At 40.2% G+C, this 19,623-nt stretch overlaps 1 long non-coding RNA gene across 2 annotated transcripts; it reads left to right on the top strand.

The window, feature by feature from the left end:
* Nucleotides 1-4,752: 4,752 nt before the first annotated feature.
* Nucleotides 4,753-11,119, top strand: LOC306657380. 2 transcript variants are annotated; one of them, XR_013762780.1, is made up of 4 exons: nucleotides 4,753-5,121; nucleotides 7,143-8,031; nucleotides 9,379-9,554; nucleotides 10,332-11,119. It is a non-coding gene; the product is annotated as an uncharacterized lncRNA (long non-coding RNA). The 2 variants fall into 2 exon arrangements; XR_013762781.1 differs by having other exon boundaries at nucleotides 9,379-11,119.
* The last annotated feature ends 8,504 nt before the right edge of the window (nucleotides 11,120-19,623 follow it).

Below are 19,623 nucleotides of genomic sequence, written 5' to 3'. Positions count from 1 at the left end.
TGGTGACCATCATTTCCAGCATAGCCAGAATAGTTTTCCGGTTGCTGTCCCAACATGTTGACTCATTCCCAGGCAACATATTTATTGGCTTCCGCTTATCTAGGAAGAGTTTTAATTTTAAAAAAAGAGAATTAATTTAGAGACCTCAGTTCTTTTTTCTAGGAATTACAGAGAACTTTAATATTACCAAACTAACCGGGATACAGTTGTCCTCGCTTCCTTTCCTGATTGCCTTCTCTCTACCCAGGGTTTGTTGGTCTTTATGTATGTTTTGCAATGTTGGGGAAATAATCATTTTATTTATTTTTGTTGGTTGATATTGTCCTGTTTTTCTTTCACTTCCCCAAAGTCAGAAAACAATAACAAACAAGTGCTTTATGTTTTGTTGTTCCTGAAAGAGGGGTTGGTCTGTTTAGGGATTTTAAAATGTTCTAAAGTACCTAAGCACATTATTCCTAGCAGCCAAGTCTTCCAAAAGTTTTCAGTTATCTCCACACAGGTTCTCTTGCACAGTGTCCGCCACAGCTCAGGAACCCCACCATTCTTAATCAGTGTTCACTGGGGTCATGTACCACTCAGGCCATCTTTTCCACCTTGTAGGTGGTCCTCACATGAATCTTGGTGTACCAACTGGGATGTGCAAAACATGACATTTCCTTATTTCCTTTAAGTCAACTCAAATACAGCTGGAAGTCCCTATACTACCCAGTGTTGTGCCAGTGACTGGGGTCCTGACCCCTTTGGACATTAGTCACTTCCCAGGGGTCCCTTATTCCATCCTGTCTGGTCTCTGGTTCCAGTAGCTGTGCATGCCTGGCAGTTAGTAGTTGGGAAGACATGGGACATCTGACCTTGGGTCTAGCCTTTCCATCCTGAAAGGGTGAGGAATTAGGACCCACTAACTTTTGTCTCCTTCCAAACTGCTGGGCTCCCCCTTTTTCCTGTTTGATATCAAGAGCACCTCTCTACTCTTCCCTCCAGGACCCCTGGTGTCCTCTCTGAAGGCAGCTTAGTTTTCAAAAGACACAGACGCCTCTGATCTAAAGTGACTTGTTTTCTACTTTTAAAAATCACTGAGGGAAGGAAATGCTAAAGGCTTGTCTCCTTGCTTGAAAGGAGATGAAAGGGAAAACACAAGGGGAATAAATGCTAATTAGTGTTCCACTAGGTTATCTTGCCATAGGCTCTTAAACCTCTGTGTCTTTTAGGTGTAAGCTCTGCACATGGAAGTGGTTGTTTGTTTCATCTGTTTTAACATAAACACCAGATCATTCTACCTGCTGAATCTCCAAATTCCCCAAACTTTGTTGATGTGTGGCAATGTAGTTTCATGACCAGACAGTTCAAATAAACAGTACCTACCATTGAAAAGTTAACTATATAATTGAAAGTTGACACTTTTCAAGGGCTTGAGGAAGAGATGGGATGTGTAGGAGAAGGAACAATTAGTTGTAATGTAGAAAAGGATGATACTTTGTAGTCTAGAACTGTTTCTAAATCTTTGCTGGTTTGATGATTTGCCCATTATGGATTGCTTTCCCCTCATCTTACTTCCCCATTTTATCCTCATTTCTTCTCAGGGTCTGCTTCTGAGAGAACCCAAACTAAGACTGTCCACTAGAGACAGATCTGGGAATAGCAGTAGTAGTATTTTATTTAGAGATTACGAAGGAATTAAAGAAGCAGCCAACCAAACTACAAGTGGAAAGTAAGACTGGAGGTGAGAAAGGGTGAAATAGGGGTCTGTGTATAATACCTTTATTTGTGCTCCTTTAAATGAAAAATAATCATTTAAAATGTAAATTGAAGTGGAATAATGTGACAAAGATAAAGAAAAGTGCAGAAACAGATCTGAGGGGCTACCAACTTAATTTTACCTGAATATGTCAATCATTTTCAAAAGATGACCATAAACTAGGGTGGATTTTTACGTGGATCCGAACAAATGGAAAATATTCTCTGTATAGAATTGTATGATGTTAGTCATTGTGATGGGGTAGAGTGTATGTCCCACCCTGTATTTTTACCATGGAAGAGGAAAAAGCACACTGAATACATTAATGATTACTGTAGAAATGAGAAGGGATTTGTGAAATAAAACACTTAACACTTTACATGACACTAGTTTATGAAGCAACACCTCATACACGACACTACTGCACAATTTTAATTAGTAGAATGGAACATTTTGTGTCTCAGCCTTGAATGTAAGTGGTTGTTGCATATTTTCTTACTAGTCTGCCCTGACTTCAATGGAAGCTGTGGCCATGACCACAAAAACTGTGTATAGAAACATCTTTTAAAAATTATTTTAAATTGACCTACAGTGATTATACATATTTATACAGTACAATGTGGTTTTTAATACATGTATAGAAGCACTTGATGCCCATGGGCTGTGCCATCGAATTCCCATTACAAGTCCCCAAGCACACAAATCAAGGTCCTCCATCAGTGATCTGGCAGCAAAAATCTTCAAGGAAGAATCTTACCTTGCATGGAGAAACCAATTCCCAACAGCATTAAAAGTCAAGTTCAAGCCATCTTAAAAAAAAAAAAAAGAAAGAAAGAAAGAAAGAAAAGAAAAAAGAAAAAGAAAGAAGTAAATAAATAAATACATAAAGGAACCGTCAGTGGCCACAATTTCCCACTAGGTGGCAGACTTCTCCTAGCTAGCTCTGCAGTCTTCGCTATCTGGAAGAATGCAGAGCTTCGTAGCTTTGCTTTCTCGCTTAGCCTTGACCTGGAAAATCACTGGGCTACCTCTGAGGCCAGATTTAGATTTCCTGCACAAACCATCCTCACCTTGTTTAGAGGAGTGAAACTAGGGTCAGCCTGTTATTAATCCAGGACAGACAGTGACTAAAAAGGCCCCTTATGTGTAGTGCTAAGAGAAGGGTTTGTTCTTACTTTTTCAGACATTTTTCAAAAATAGAAAAATTCCACATTTCACAAGTCAAATTAGAAATGATTGAAAGAACAAGTACTACTGTTCATATAGTCATAGGTAAATATTCAGACATGAAAACTGTAGCTGTAGAAAATATTTTGGGATATTTGTTTTCATAGTGTAATGAATATTTTTTCATTTGCTTAAAATAATTTGAGAAGTGTTATCATAACTCAAGCTTGTGGTACAGAGTGGTGAAATAAGGGCTAAAAAAAATAAATAAATAATAAAATGCACCACAAGACTTAGTGTTTTAGTCCCTCTAAGGGACTTTTCTATAGGAATTGTTACTATTGATTTGTGGGGTGCTCCTGGTTGACATATTTTAAAAGAAGTAAAATTGGGGTTCAGATTAAAACCAGCTTGTTTAGTCGTATTTCTGGAACAAAAAGCATCAGAAGAGAAATTTAATAGGAAAATCAGGCAACTCAGTCTGTATTTGGGCGTTAATCTGGAATATCCTTTTGGTTCAAGAAACAAGTAGAAATAGAAATTTCAATTGGGAAAAAATAGAGTTTAGGTAGTGGAAGGGAAATGCTGGTGATGATGTGGGGAAACTTCTCCCAATCTATTAGCTGTTGGTCTGTTCTCTCGTCTCCCACGCAGTGGCAAGAGCCCGAAAAAGGAGCTTGAGGCTGTCCTCCATCACCTCCTCTGCCTCTGGTTTCCTCCTTCTCACCCACTGCTCTGTGAGCTGTTTTCAGTCCCCAGCCTCGATTTCCTAATTGTCTCTTGTCCCTGGTCTGCTAACTTACCATTAAAAAAACTACAAAGTGGTCACACCTGTGAAAATGCCATAGTCTGAATGCATTTGGAGGAAAAATGCTAGAAAATACAAAAAGAAAGTTAAGGTGATGAAACTGGCCTTGTTCAATTGCTAAACTCCTTCAACCCTGACAGAGAGCGAGATGTTTTCAGTTTCATTTCTTTTCAGCTCATTTCCCCCAAAACTCACAGAAAAAACAATTCTGTGCTTGAAAAGAAAATACAGAAGCTACAGCTGAGACCTAGTGATTTTCTGTTCAATTTTTAGGCAGTGGTATGATATTCTCACCAAACAATCAGTATTTAAAACTAATAAAAGAGATTTTTATCCAAATGAGAAACCAAAGATTATAAAAGATTAAAATAATAAAGCTCATTTGGAGAGATTAGGGTATATTTATACAGCTTCCCAGTTTTAATTATTATTTATTTTAATATTTGGGATATTGCTTTTAGTGTGTGATACCAATTTTTACTTGACATTTAAATGCTGATTAACAATAATGAGTTTCACTAGGTCTTTTCTATTTTAAAGTCCTAACTTAGTGACTTGCAATCGTGGCTGTAACTTAGAACTACCTGAAGGCTTTTAAGTCTCCACTCACACTCCAGACCAACTGCATCAGAGTCTCTGGGGGTGGGACACAGCTATATGTTTTAAAGTCCCCCAGGGTGATTCCAATGTGCAGTCACAGTTGAGAACCACTGCAAACTGGTTTTGTTCTGACCATTGCATACAAATGATGTTATTAATGATGGAGATTAATGAACTGTTAAAGGTGGTGTTTTCCAGTGCCCTGACTGATTAGACAGGAGATTAAAAGAAATTGCCAAGTATGACTTAAGTCTTTGACCCAAGAAAGAATGATAAATTTGCTTTTAATTGAGATGGGAAGATGGCCTGAATAACAAGGTGGGCGGAGGGGGGAAAACTAGCTTTTGGACCCATGAGATTTGAGATGCTCTTGAAATATCCGGCTCAAGAATTCAGGTAGGTAGCTGTGGAATTCCAGGGGAGGACTAGGCCAGACATACACATTCCACAGTCAGTGGCATCTAGGGGTGTTTAAAGTCACGAGGTCAGAAGATTAAGGAGTGAATACAGGTAAGAAAGAGAAGAAAAAGATGAAAACTGACCCTCAGCAGGAGGCTGGAGAGAGGAGGAGGAGGCATGGAAGATGGGAGGGAGAAGCTGGGGTGGGGGCGTTCCCCTTAGCTGAGGTAAGAACCGAGGACTGATTCTTCGCTGCCGATCTGAGGAGGTCACCGAGGAAGAAGAGAAAGAAAAGAAGGGGTGACTTTGTACTGCAGCATGCTTGGTTTTCTCCAGCAGTGTTGATATGCACGAGGTAAGCACAGGGAGAGCAGCTATCTTGATTCACCCAGAGTTTAACTGGCAAGTTACAGTAAGCAGAGGGGAAAGAAAATTGAGAGCCCTGGGGCAGGAACCTGAATTGAAAGGTCATTGAATCTAAGTGGCGTTGGGGGAAAGGAGAGACTGATGCGAGGACAAGTACATGGGTCCGTGGATGGAAGGTCCCAAAGAATTCGAAAAGCGAGGGTCAGGGGATGACTGGAATAAACTGGAAGGAGAAAGTTGGGATAGGGATTCTGAGTTATAAATAGGACAGAGAAATAGTTTGGGCTGAAGTCAATTTCTGGTGACCCAGCTACCTAAAGTCCTTAATGAATGAGAGGGGGTGACCAGGAAATTGACACACAGGAGGCGTGAGTGGGCAGAAGGCAGGACCGGTGGTTGAACAGGGTTTTGCAGGATGGTATGTATGCGTGGGAAGTGGTCAGCGGGGAGCACACTATCCCACCTGCCACCCTGTGGAGGGCAAGGGGTGTCCTCGTGGCGGACACAGGCCTATCAGGAAAGGGAAAACTGGTGGCAGGGAGGCCATGGGGTACAGAACTTTATGAGGCAAAGACATGAGGAAATCTAATGAAGGGAGAGTTTAGAACACGGGAAAGACCAATAAAAATAGGAATGGGAGGCGGCACTGACAACTGGTCAGCCGGAGGCCATGCTCCCCACGGGTGGCTCTCTGTGGCCTGAGGCTGGGCACTGCTTGCTCAGCAGCAAGAAAGCAGTCCTGGAACCTCCATCCTGGAGGGATGCCAAGGTCAGCGGGTCAGAAAGTCCAAACTGATTCATCAATCCAGGTTACTAAGAAAGTATGAGAGCCACGTACGTACCCCAAATATGAGAGGGCGGAGGAATCCAGAAAACTGAGCGGAAGCTGGAGGGGGCTGGACCAGCGGCGGGAGCTGGAGGGGGCTGGACCAGCCGCGGGAGCTGGGGGGCACCCTGGAGGCGGAGTCGTGAACTGCACTTGTGTGTGCTGACTTTTTAATTCAATCCCAATGAGCTCCAGGGTGGGTGGGCGTGGCTCGTTTAAAAGGGCAGGAATAGGCTGAGCGGAAGGCAGGGCTTTCAAAGAGGGTTATGTGGTAATTACTCCACAATGACAAGACAGGAAAGAATGAAGGGAAATTAAACAGGGTAGAATATAGAGGCTGTGCCTTTTAAATTAAGAATAGTCAATTAAATTGCTTTATTATGTAATAACTCATTCATTAATCGTTGCATCACTTCTGGCTCTATGTACTGTTTCCCTCAAGTTGATTTTTATTCCATTATGAAGGAATAAATCAAATCCAGTAAAGGAAATCTGGCCTCTTTAGCTATCTCCAGGAGGAGGGGCTTAAACGAAAAGTCTCTTTGTGGTTTAATATTTTTGGTTTCAACTTAATAAAGAAGAGGAGCCTGAGGGATAGGAAAAGAGGTCAGGTTTTATCTTTTCCACTTGAAGTACATAAATAGAATGGAAAGAGGCAGTGAGGTGTAGATAGTTGTAAAGAAGATAAAATCAACTCAGAAAATCCCGATGTTGATAGGGATACACAAGCACCACATATTCATGGTGCCCATGAAAAGATAGTAATTAGTTCAAAAAGTTTTTCTTGATGCCTGCTAACTGTACCAGAGCTTTTGCCAAGCTTCAGGCATATGCAATGTTACATAACATCTTGTTTTGCTCTTGGAGCTCACCATCTACTGGAAAGGCTGAAGTGAAAAAAACAGTGATTCAATATAAATTGTTAAGTGTTATAACCTGGGTTTGTTCAAAGAACTGTGAGTACACCAGGCAGGGGTGTTGACAAGGTGTCACATAGGGAGATGAAATTTTAGTCTTTGAAGGATGTTATAGTTTGGATGTGAGGTGTTCCCCAAAAGCTCCTGTGTGAGACAATACAAGAAAACTTAAGAGTGAAATGGTTGGGTTGTGAGAACCTTAACCTAATCAGTACATTCATCCTCTGAAGAGTTAACTGGGTGGTAATCGTAGGCAGGTAAGGTATGGCTGGAAGTGGGTTATTGGGGGCGTGCCTTTCAGGTCTATATTTTGTCCATGGTGAGGGGAGTCTTTCTCAGGTCACATCCTGAGCCACTTTCCTCCACCACACTCTTCCGCCATGATGTCCTGCCTCACTTCAAGCTCTGAGGAATGCAGCTGGCCATCTGTGGACTGAGACCTCTGAAACCGTGAGCACCAAATGAATTTTTCCTCCTTTAAATTTGTTTTCATCAGGTCTTTTGATCATAGGGATGAAAAAGCTGACTAACACAAAGGAAGAGTAGAATTTTCTACACAGAAAATAAGGGTGTTCTGGAAAGAGGCACTGCATATATAAAGGCAAGGAGGAGGAAAGGGCATGTTTGGGGAAATTACAGAGTTGTTCAGCGTGATTCTCACTGGGGAGAACAGCAAAAGCTTTGGTTGGAAACATAAAGACCAGTTCTGTGCCTTTCTAAGGAGCCAGGTTTCATAAGAGAGCCACAAGAAGAGTTTAATCAAAGGAGAATGACATGATCTGCTGCATCTTTCCCAGAGATGGAAGGGTTGGAGGGGCGTGGGTGGGAGGTGGGCGCACTGGATGCAGAGGTGAAGCTCTCACCTTTCATACCACTATGCCCAGGGTGTCAAGTGCTTTATTTGGTACATAGCTGGCACTTGGTAAGTATTGCTGAATGAATAAATGAAAGAAGGAATGGTGATTTCTGGGTTGGGATGTTGGGTGCAAGATGTTGGGAGGATCCTCATCTGGGGTTAGCAGTCTTCTGCCCCCTGACAAATTAGTCAACTCATGCCTCATGACCCTGCTGGCTCATAAAAACAAAGTAAACAGGGAGGGTGAGAAGGAAACACCAAACAACTGGCATTACAGTAGCCAAGGAATGAAGAGTTTCAATAAAGAAGGGGTGGCCAACCTCGTCTCATTGAGCAGAGGTATCTTCAAAGAACGAGGTACTAGGGCTTTGTTAGGACTGAGATCTTTTTTTTAAAAAATTATTTGTTCTTTTTACATATAGATGGCAGAGTGTATTTTGACATTATACATACATAGAATATAACTTATTCTAATTAGGATCTCATTCTTGTGGTTGTACATGATGTAGAGTTTCACTGGTTGTGTATTCATATATGAACATAGGAAAGTTATGTTCAATTCATTCCACTGTCTTTCTAGTTCCCATCTTCCCTCCCTTCCCTTCGTCTAATCCAATGAACTTCTGTCCCTCCCACCCCCACACTTATTATGTGTCAGCATCTGCATATCAGAAAAAACATTCGGACTTTGGTTTTTTGTGATAGGTTTATTTCACTTAACATGATAGCCTCCAGTTCCAGCCATTTATTGGCAAATGCCATAATTTCATTCTTCTTTATGACTGAGTAATATTCCATTGTGTATATGTACCACATTTTCTTTATCAGTTTATCTGTTGAAGGGCATCTAGGGTGGTTCCATAGCTTAGCTATTGTGAATTGAGCTTCTATAAACATTGATGTGGCTGTGACACTGTAGTATGTTGATTTTAATTCCTTTGGGTATACCAAGGAGTAAAATGGTGGTAAAATGTGGTTTTATTCCAAGTTTTCTGAGCAATCTCAGAAAACTTTCCCCAGTGGTTACACCAATTTGTAGTCCAACTAGCAATATGAGTGTACCTTTTTTCCCACACCCTTACCAATATTTATTGTTACTTGTATTCTTGATAATTGTCATTGTAACTGGAGTGAGATGGAATCTCAGTGTGGTTTTAATTTACATTTCTCTAATTGCTAGAGATGTGAAATATTTTTTTCATATATTTGTTGACCATTTGTATTTCTTCTTCTGTGAAGTGTCTATTCAATTTTTTTTTCCCCATTTATTGATTGGGATATTTGTTCTTTTGGTGTTAAGTTTTTTGAGTTCTTTATATATCCTGGAGATTAATGCTCCATCTGAGATGCAGGTGGCAAAGATTTTCTTAGGGCTGAGATCTCGAGTGACTTTGGTGAGAAGAGATCACTGCAGTGTCAGCAGTGGACTGAGTAAGAAAGGGAAGGAAGAAAGAGGGGATCTTTAGAGGAGACATTAAAAAGTTTAACTACAAGCGGAAGACAGTGCGGAAGTAGCTTGAGAGGGACGGTGATCAAAGGTGTGTGTGTGTGCCTGTATGTGTGTGTGTGAGTGTTTAAAGGGTGGCAGATTTATGAACTTGAGAAAAACCAGTAGAGGAAAGAGAGTAAATAAAGCCAATAGGCAGAGAGATAATAACAGAGAGGCTTGAATATGGGCAATTGACATCTAGCTTTATTTTTTAGTTTTAGATTTGAAAAATGATTTTTAAAAAATGAACAGATGACGGTAGGTGGGTATAAGGTGAAGGAGAGCATGCTGGATTGGAGAACCTGGGGTCTAGCCCCTGTGCTGCTGCTCACTAACTATGTGAACATCATCAAGTTATGGATCTGCTCTGAGCCTTCATCTGTTCATGAAAGTAAGTGAAGTTCCATGGAATGACTTTTTTTTTTCAGCAATAAAATTCTGTGATTCACAGCATTTTAAGTTTGTCAGCCATGAACATATAAAAATGAGACTCTTCCCAAAGTGTAATTTGCCTCAACTATAAATTAGGTACTTTTTTGAATTCTTGCTTTATTTATATTATCTCTGAGAATAAAGGAGATTAGTATGTAAGACAGAACTTTGGAGACTTAAGAAGTAAAACAGTATGAAAGCCACATTTCTAGTTATTAATAATCATGCTAATATTCTTGACCTTGAGACTGCACATGTTTTCCCTATTTTGTATATATTACTCCAGAGTATGAAATCTTAGCAGAAGGGGAACCAAAATTAAATTAGCTCCTTATCTAAAGCTTTTAGATGCTCTGGGACAAACCTCTCAAGGATAATAAACTAATCATTTTCCTGTGGATGGTGAAATTATGGTTTGCATAATTATTTCCTCATGATTTAATTGGAAATATTGAAGAATAAGCATACAGATACCAGGGAATCTAATACAGGATAACACATTTTCATCTTTCATCTCTGTAGCACCTGCAGCCTATAAAGCTGAAACCAAAATGCTTGTGAAAGATTGAGTATGAGTTTAGATGTGGGTTTGGGCTATTCTGGGGCCTATTTAAGGATGTGATTGCTGGTTTATGAAATGGATGCCATTTTCCAGGTTTCCATGGAGAACTGAGACCAGCAATTGCCTTTCCCCACCTCTGTCTTCTTAATTCTGCCCCTCATTGTCACTGTACAGGACCTGGTAATGTCACCTGGGTGATTACCGCTTCAGACCTGGCTGACCAGGGACTGCTGGCTCATTATCATGTTGGCCTTATGGATAGAGCCATGCACAGCTCTGTCGTCCAGCCTGTGATGCGGCTCCACTTCCCAGACTCTCTATTTCAGAGCTTCAACCAGTCACACCCACCAGAAACTAGATAACCATCCTCAGCATCTCCTGTATTCCTCTTGCCAGAGTGTCAGCTGTTTGAATTTTGCCACCAACACAGCCTCTCTCCTGGGTCCCCATGCTCTTGCTATGCTCATTGCTCTAACTACACAGACAACAGCCTCCCCCCCCACCCCCACACTTCTTCCTTCATATCCACACCCTGCTGCCAGGGTGAGGTGTGGAGTGGGTCACTTGAGGTCCAGTTTTGGCCTCCGATGCCTCTAGAATCTTCTTTCTCATCTCTCCCATTTTCATGTCTGGATTCTCACCAACCGTGGTGGTTCTGGTCCATCTCTCTAGTTGTGCTTGCTTCTGCCTCTCATGAACTTCTGTGCATGTTGAATGTCTCTTTCCTTTTGAAATTTTCTAGCCCAATCTCTCCAATCAACTCAGGGAAGGGATTGATAATTTCATTGTCCCACTCCTCTAGTTGCACAGGTGAGAAGTTCTACATTGCATTTGTAGCTTTGCTTTCATCTGCCTTCACAATTAGACTCTGAACATCTGTGGGGCGGGGCAGCAGGTCTTACTCATCTGTGTATCTTAGTATCCAGCAGTAGAGATACTCAACACATATGTGGTAAGTGGAATGGAATTTTGTCTTATTCTTTCCTTGTTTAGCAGTTATTTCTTTCATTTTATTTTCATTTCTTTCATTTTATTTTCAAAAATAGATTTCCAGTGAAATAGATTTCTTTGCTTTCACTCATATCCTAATAATAATAATAATATTTTACATTTGTTGAGTATTTGGACCAGGCACCAATTCTAAGAACTTAATATGTGATATATTTCCTTTATTCCCCACACCAGCCATGTGAGGGAGGTATCATTATCCTTATTTTATCTTTGAAGAAACTTGGCCTCAGAGATAATGCCATTTGACAAACACAGAAGAAAAGTCCTGTAGTGTTGGGTCTCCTGAGAACAACCCGTGGGCTCTTAGTTATCTTGTGCAGAACTCTTACTAGGAGTAGCTATCATTTGTTTGAATGTGCTTGAGCAACATAATCTCAGTTTTTTTTAATCTTAAAAATTGCACACTATATGAATACTTATTTTATCACAGAGAAGTTGTTTGACTACCCATCCCAAACCTATCCTCCTGCTTAGAAGACGCCACCACTCTGAGTTTTGTATGTGTACTTCCAGATCTTTCTCTATAGTTTTACACCCACTGCTCACACATATATTGTATTCACTAGGGTAAAAGCAAGCCACTTTAGCAAAAAAGCCCCATGTACAGTTGACTAAGGAAAAAATTATTTTCTTAGGCAGCGGTCTCCAGGATTGCAGAGGAGAGATGGTTCTAGCCACGTGGCCAATCAGAGCCCCTCCTTCTGTTTTAGCCTTGTCCACCTGTTGAAGGGAGTCAGAGGCAGCTCCAGATGCCATTATCAGGAGGAAAGAAAATGCACAGAGGAGCTCAGCCCAGGAATGGACCTCAAAGTGGCACACAGAACTTTACTGATGCTGTTAACTTTGCACGACTGGATTTCTCAACCTAGGTGCTGTTGACATTTTGGGTTGCGTAATTCATTGATGTGGGCAACTGTGTATCATAGGATTTTTTTTTTAGCATCATCTTTGGCCTACATTTAATGCCCACTGAACACTGCCCCTCTTTCTGAGTCTTGGCAACCAAAAATGTCTCTGGGTTTGGCCAAATGTCCCCAGTGGAGCAAAATTGCCCCTACTTGAGAACCACTAACTTATAAAACATTTTATTGTTAGTGCAATCAAGCTGGTAAAGGTTTCTTTATGATTCTGTTTTTTTGTGTCTTGTTTCAAAAAGTCTTTTCTATGCTTAAATAGCAGCAGTATCTTATTTTCTTTGAGTACTTTAATAGTTCATTGATCTTAAAATATTCAGGTCTTTAATACTCTGGAATTAATTTTTGTGTAAAATGGGAGGTGTGGATTGGTAGCAGACCCAGTTTATGTCCTGCCCCCTGATCTGCTGGCTCTGTCTACTCCCCTGGATCCTGGCCTCCTGCCTTGCATCCTGACCAGAGTAACCCTGGCAATGGCTCAGTGTGTTGCCACGATTGTTGTAAAGTCATGGCCCTTAATGTGCAGTCTGAGAAGTCCCTTGTGCAGCACTGACAGGAGAATGGGCCACCTGTAGTCTGGTTTGATGGAAACTTTGGAGGCTCTGAGTGTCCAGTGGCTTCCTGGAGGTACCAGGGAGGGAGGGTGGTAAAGCCCCAGCAGGTGCACTTCTACCCCTGGCAGAGAAGAGGGGAAGGAAAAAGCCAGCATCTGGACGGCCTGCCTGTGCTCCTCCCACAGTGTTCCAAGACACTGCGGTTTCATATGGCACCTGGAGACATCCTGTGTGACCCGGCAACAAGCTGTGTTGGTGGCAGACTCACTCTCTATTCCACCTCCCCGGGTCACTTGCTCTCCTTCCCACAGGGAGTGTCAGCTCTCAGGCTCTTCCTCAGGCCTGTTCTACAGTTAGAACTGCACTTCAACACTTATCCCATGTGAGTGACCTAAAGCCTTTGATCCACGTGACCATTTTTATTTTACCCTGCAGATGATTTTGATTTTAAGAAAAATTGCAACTGAAAGTACCAGGGCCAAACCCAGGTTGAGACATGTGAGGGGCTCAGGAGCAAAGTTAAGAAGGTACCAATAAACTTAGCAAGAAAGATAAATATTTCCATACTTGAATTTTTAAAATCTTTTAATTTGTTCTAATTTGTTGTATGTGGCCGTAGAATGCATTTATACATTTTGATAGATCATATATAAATGGAGTGCAATTTCTCATTTTTCAGATTATAGGATCACATCAGTCATGCAGTCATACATGTACATGAAAAATAAAAATGAATGCAAAAATTCCATGATGAGTAAAACAGCAACATTTTAACTGAAGACAGAATCCTGTTCCATGCTTGCTCAACCCTGCCTCATTCACCTCATCTGAATCCTGACCCTGCCCAGGAGCTTAATCAAGAAGGAATGGCTGTATTGCATGATGAGAAATCCACAGAAAGCAGAGGGCAGGTGCCAGACATCAAGGACTGGGTCCCTTGCTTCTTCTGTCCTGCCGTCTCAGTATTAGCTTCAGCCGGGCTGGTTCTGTGCTGTTGGAACTTGCCAAAACTCCTAGGAATCACATCTAGAGGTGATTGCACCCAGAGACAAAAAGAGGAGGATTCCTCTTCCTTTCCTTGGAAGACCTCCCCTCATAGTTATTAGAAAAATGAATTCCTTGCCTATCCTCCCTGGTCCCTTCCAAGGGGAAGGGGGCTCCTATGACTCATATGCCCCTGATTTGGTATATGAATAGGGTGGGGATGGATAGCTATATAATTTTCAGGGCCTAGCACAATGACAATGTGTAAGCACCTTGTTGAAGAATTAAGAATTTTAAGATGGTGGCAACAGAGCATTAAACCTAGGGTGGGGAGCTGCACAAGTCACATGGCCATGAAACTGGCTCTGACATAGGGCTTCCTTCCTTAATTAAGCAAGAATTAAACAAGGAGGAAGTGGGTGTGTAGGGCGTATCCATTTTTTCCCTACTGAGTACATGTCCATCATATATCAAATTCTTATGTATACATGGATCTGTTTCAGGACTTTCTTTTTTGTGACATTTTATTTATTTATTTTTGTGCTGATACCTATTCATGTACTGAGTTAGTTTGCTTCTTTTATTTCTTTTTGGTGGTGCTGGGGATTGAACTTCAGGGCTCTCTAACACTGTGCTACATCTCCAGGTTTTTTTTTTTTTTTTTTTCTGTCTTTTATCTTAGGCAGCATCTCACTAAATTGCTTGAGGCTGGCCTTGAATTTGTGATCTTCCTGCCCCAGCCTCCTCAGTAGCTGGGATTGCAGGCTACACCATTGTGCCTGACTCTGATAGATATCTTAATGTTCAATCATTTTTGTGCTTTTGAGATAAATCCTTCCTGTTTTTGGTGTAATATTAAAAAAAAAACTATTGGAATTCAATTTGCTGTTTTATTTATGTAGGGTTTTTTAACATCTAGCCTCATAATGAGATGGATATAACATTTTCTTAAATTGCTTCTAATTTTATTATCATTGTTATGCCAATTTTGCAAAGTCTTTGGGCTAGTCATTTTTCTGTGTTTTGGAATAGTTTGTATAAAACAGATATTACCTGTTCCTTGAAGTTTGGGGTAACTTGGTATGAAACCACTCATGTTTGGCATCTTTACTGGAAGGAAAGTTTTTTAAAAAATATTTTTAGTTGAAGATGGACACAGTATATATTTATTTATTTATTTTATGTAGTGCTGAGAATCGAATCCAGTGCCCCACATGGGTTAGGCAAGGGCTCTCCCACTGAGCCACACCCCAGCCCAGAAGGAGAGTTTTGATTAATGCTTCTCTTTATTTGATGACAATTGCTGTCAGTTTAGGTTTTATATGTCTTCGTGGGGCTAATTTTAGTAAATTATATCTTAGAAAAAGTCCATTCGATGGGTTTTCAAGTGTATTGGTATAAAGTTATTCTCAGTATTCTATTATCATTAAAAAGACACCTCCCGAGTCTGTTGTCATACTGTCCTATTTGTTTCTTACAGCCATTCTCCTCCTGCCCTTCTCTCTGCTGGTCTTTTTGTCTCTTTCTTGGTTGATCTTGGTAAAAGTTTAAATATTATACTAATGACGTCATTTGAGAGAACCAACTCTTATTTTTTTTTTAAAAAGATACTTCTACTTCTTGTTTCATTTAATTAATTTTGGCTTTTATCTTTATTATTTCTTTAGATGTTCTTTGAGTTTGTTTCACTGTTATTTTTCTAACTTCTTAAATGGAAAGCCTAGTTTATTACATTTTTATCTTTCTTATTTTCTAATAAATGTGAGGGGGCTGTTATCTTTCATTTTCCAATTTGGGTCAGTGAACTGAATATCCTTTTGGAATTTCCTGAGACATTTTTTGCAATCTTGAATAAGGACAAGTTTATGTGTGCATATATTTTTCTCTGTTCAGTGCAGAATTTTATATATGTCTATAATATAGAGCATGCTATTCATATATTTTTATATACTTATTTTTCCATGTACTTAACTGTCAATTCTGAACATATATATCCTTTTATTATTTTAGGGTTATTTCTCCTTGACTCCTTTTTATTTTTATGTGCTTTATGGCTATGTTGTTACACATATTTCTGACTTTTACATCACCTTTGTGGGGTTTTTTGACAATATGAAACCTCCTCTTTTTTTCCTTCTCATGTTTTTTCAGTTTGCATTCCATCATTTCATTTAATCATCATAAAACATGGTCAGGTATTTATATTTCCTAATTTGCAGATAAAGAAACTTAGGTTAAGGGAGGTAAACTAACCTACACACTTGTTAAGCAGGATTTTTATGTGTTTTAAATTAAATTATTTAAGCTGGCCAGACAGCTGTATACACTTAATGAGAGTTTGATTATGACTGAGGTGAGTGCTTGGGATTGTTTCATTGACTGAGAGAAGAATTTATTCTAAAATGTATCTGATTTCCAAGGAAGAAAAGTCATATGGAATCTTCTTCTATAGGGGTCTTTAACTTCATGCACTCATTCATTCATTCATTCAACATGCATTTATTGAGTGTCTAGTTAGTAAGAGACATAGGGCTAGATGTTGGAGATGTAGAGGAAAGACCAAAGATTAGGTCATTCAAAATATTTTGTAAAAGTGGGCTGACCTCTACTTCATCTTATGTTAAAAGGAATCGTGGTACATCTTCAAGCACATTCAGTGCTTTAATAAATTTGGATTTCTCGAAGTCCTGCTCTGTTCTAGGTCACTTTACATAATTTTTTTTTAATCCTAGAAGTTCTAAGAGGTGGGCATTACCCCATGTTAAATGTGAGGAAGCAGTCTTTAAATAATCACAGCTTTACGTAAGATGAAAGAGCAAACAAGACTTGAGCAGCTATTCAAGTCCAGATTTTATAGGATTTTCAACTTTGCACCCTTTCTAGTATGCCATGGCATACCAATAACTTGTTAGGAATTCCCATTGTCTGCTTCACCAACTCCCTTGGCATATATAATCCACTGAGGACCAGGCTGGGGTAAAGATGGTTTCCCAGGGTACCAGTTTGACAGAGACCCTTGGTCTCGGTCATGGCTCCACCTCAGGAGAACAGAGGAAGAGGGTGGGTCCTGGGCTCTGAAGTTTAGCACCCAGCCCAGGTGGTTCAGTTTGATAGGCATACTTGTCCTCAAGCTGGTACACATCGTCTATGGCCGTGACTGGCTTAGGGCAGTGCAGTGGAAGTTAAGGGGATAAATTCTAAGAGACTTGCAGAAAGCTCTTGGCAGTGAGGTAACTTAGGGACCTCAAAGATGGTCGTTTTTCTCCTACCCATTTTAAGGGAGAAACACATACTATGTCTTTAGGGCTATGGTGAAGGCTTTCTAGTCTCCATTCACTCCTTTGGTGAACATTAAATTTGTTTTGGACAAAAACAAAAAGAAAAGAATGAAGAGGAGTTATCTTCATGTGAATTAACTCAGGAAGATATTTTTCTTTTTATCCCAATAGTTCTATGTGTTTAGTCTTATGAATATTTCAGCAAAACTGGCACAAGTGTATTAAAACTAAAATAGTTTTGAAATAAAAATCTATAACTTTATATCCTTCATATATGTCCATATGATATGTGAAATACATATATATATATGCAAGTGAATATATTTTTTCATATGTATATATACATACATTTTAATCATTCACCTCTTTTCTCAAAAGAGTAGCATAGTATTTATTTAAAAAGTTATGTAAGTGATATATTTGTTGCTCAGTTTAGGTTTGTAGGTGTTCCATATCTGGGGCAATGAAACTTAACAGGATATATTTCTAGTTTAGCTTCTCTGAGGAGGATGGAGTTTTGGGGATATAATCATGGGAAGAAGGAAGACTTAATTTTATGAATTTTGGGATGTGAAATTTGGGGAGGCATTTCTGGGTGGGGACTGGACAGCCAGAGAAAGAGGTGTAAGAGCACTGGGAACTTTGGGTGGGAAGATACCGTCAGAAGGGCGGGAATGAGAGAGAGGTATGAGGGGAAGAGGCCGAGGAATGAGCAGTACAAAGTCTGTAGGGCTGCTTTGTCCCCATCCTCGTGTCCTTTTGATGGCTTCCATTTCCAGACAAGCCTAAGCTGTCACTTGACCTTAGGGTGAATCCATTTTCTCACCTGCTTCACAGAGCGACTCCATTGCCATGCACATGGAACCTGGGTATCTTCCCAAGCTGGCAGAACAGAGGCCTAGTCTGTCCAGTGGTGTGTGTGTGTGTGTGTGTGTGTTCCAGTACACTCTAGTGTGCCTCTCCATCTCTGATGGCATTGTGCAGGCCGTCACCACGTTTACAACGTGAAAACCTTATCCCTTTGTCCCCCTGATGGAGCAGCCAGGTCTAGTCTGAAGGCTCTCTCTGGGTCCCATGAAACACTGCCTTGGCTGCTCTTGGTGGGCGGAGTGTATAACCTCCATTTGGGGCTCCCCACACTCTTGTTGTCTAATTGGTGATCTGAATGAGCCTAGACCTTTCTATATGAAATGTGTCTTTATCCATTAGACTAAAAGCAGAGGCTGACCACAGCTGTGGGAGGTCTTAATAATCTCTGAGAAAATGTACTTTGGTTATTGGTAACTTTTGTTCGGGAGAACTTCCAATTTAGGGCTTCATGTTTTCCAGTGGGAATATTTTAACTTGTATAACATTTCTGGCCCTGTCCTTAGTCCATTGCTCAGCTCGCTCCCCATGTGTGTGTGTGTGTGTGTGTGTGTGTGTGTGTATGGCAGGGAGCAGGGGTGACTCATTTGGTTGACTTTGGGAGGAGTTGATATGTGAGGCTCCACCAGTCCCCTCCTCTTTTTGCTTTCTTTTGGAGCCACTTGTGCACAGGACAGGCTTATTTTGATCTGCTATTTGCCACAGTACAGTCAGGGGGGTCTCTGGTGCAGTAAGTTTATCTCACCTGGGGTAAGTGTTATGAAGTTCATTGTTACTACACATCTAAGTCATATGCCCAGTTTTATCGGTAATAAAGTTGTCAGATTCCCTTTTTCCCCCTCCTTAGTGGTTCTGAACTACTGACCCCTAAGATGCCAGCAACAAAATAATTTTTATTCCTAAGGAAAAAAAAAAAAAAAAACCAAAGAATTTCTTTCCATAGGAAAATTTAAATGTGTTCATTTATTCAACAAGTATTTATTAGATGCATGCTAGGTCTAAGTTGTACTGCTAGGTGCTTCCTGGAGCTACTTGTCCAGTGTGTGTGTGTGGGGGGGGGTGGGCGGGGTGAGTGTGTGAGAGTGTGTGAGTGTAATGGGAGAGTCTAACAGTTCCCCAATTAATTTATTACAAATGTTAAGGAACTAATTATGCAGTAAGAATGCCATAAGAGTCACCATTGCTATTTAGCCAGATTGGCTTGTCTTCAGATAGCCTCAAAGATGCCCCACCCCCACATCCCATTTCCCACAAGGCATAGGGATGCCCAGGCAAAGTGAGTCGCAGCAATGTCCTTATATACCCCAATGTAGATAAGCCAATGTAGATATGCAAATATAGATATGCAATAGTGATTCCGGGTTACAGAGGATCTTTAATTAGAGATGCCAAATTAAGAGATGAGGGAACAATTGCCAAAAAAAAATCGAAGCAGAATCACAAGGAAATAATTGTTTAATAACCCCATCCTGTTGTGTTGTTTTAAGAATATGAACAGAATACTCTCCTGTTGGTATCTGAGAATTCAGGGCAAGTATTGGGCCCTTGGGTGTCAGGAACAGTTATTAAACTGCTCTAAAACATGGTATAGAGAGGGGGATCAGGAAAATTCCTCTGTTCACATCAATTTTCCCCTCAGCAGAGATTTGCTTTGGTTAATAAATAACCTCATCTTGGTGTTAAATCTGTTATTAATATATTTCTTAGTATAATTTGAAGGTTTTTTTCAAGTATGAACATAAGGAACTTTATTTTTAATACTTAGTTTGAAGAACATTCTGATTCTTCTTTTTAACTTTAATTTTTTTATTTGTTCTTTTTAGTTATACATGACAATAGAATATATTGACATACATAC

Source organism: Sciurus vulgaris, assembly GCF_902686455.1.
Source record: "Sciurus vulgaris genome assembly, chromosome: 1".
Classification (NCBI taxonomy): domain Eukaryota; kingdom Metazoa; phylum Chordata; class Mammalia; order Rodentia; family Sciuridae; genus Sciurus; species Sciurus vulgaris.
This window is presented reverse-complemented; position numbering and strand designations above follow the sequence as displayed.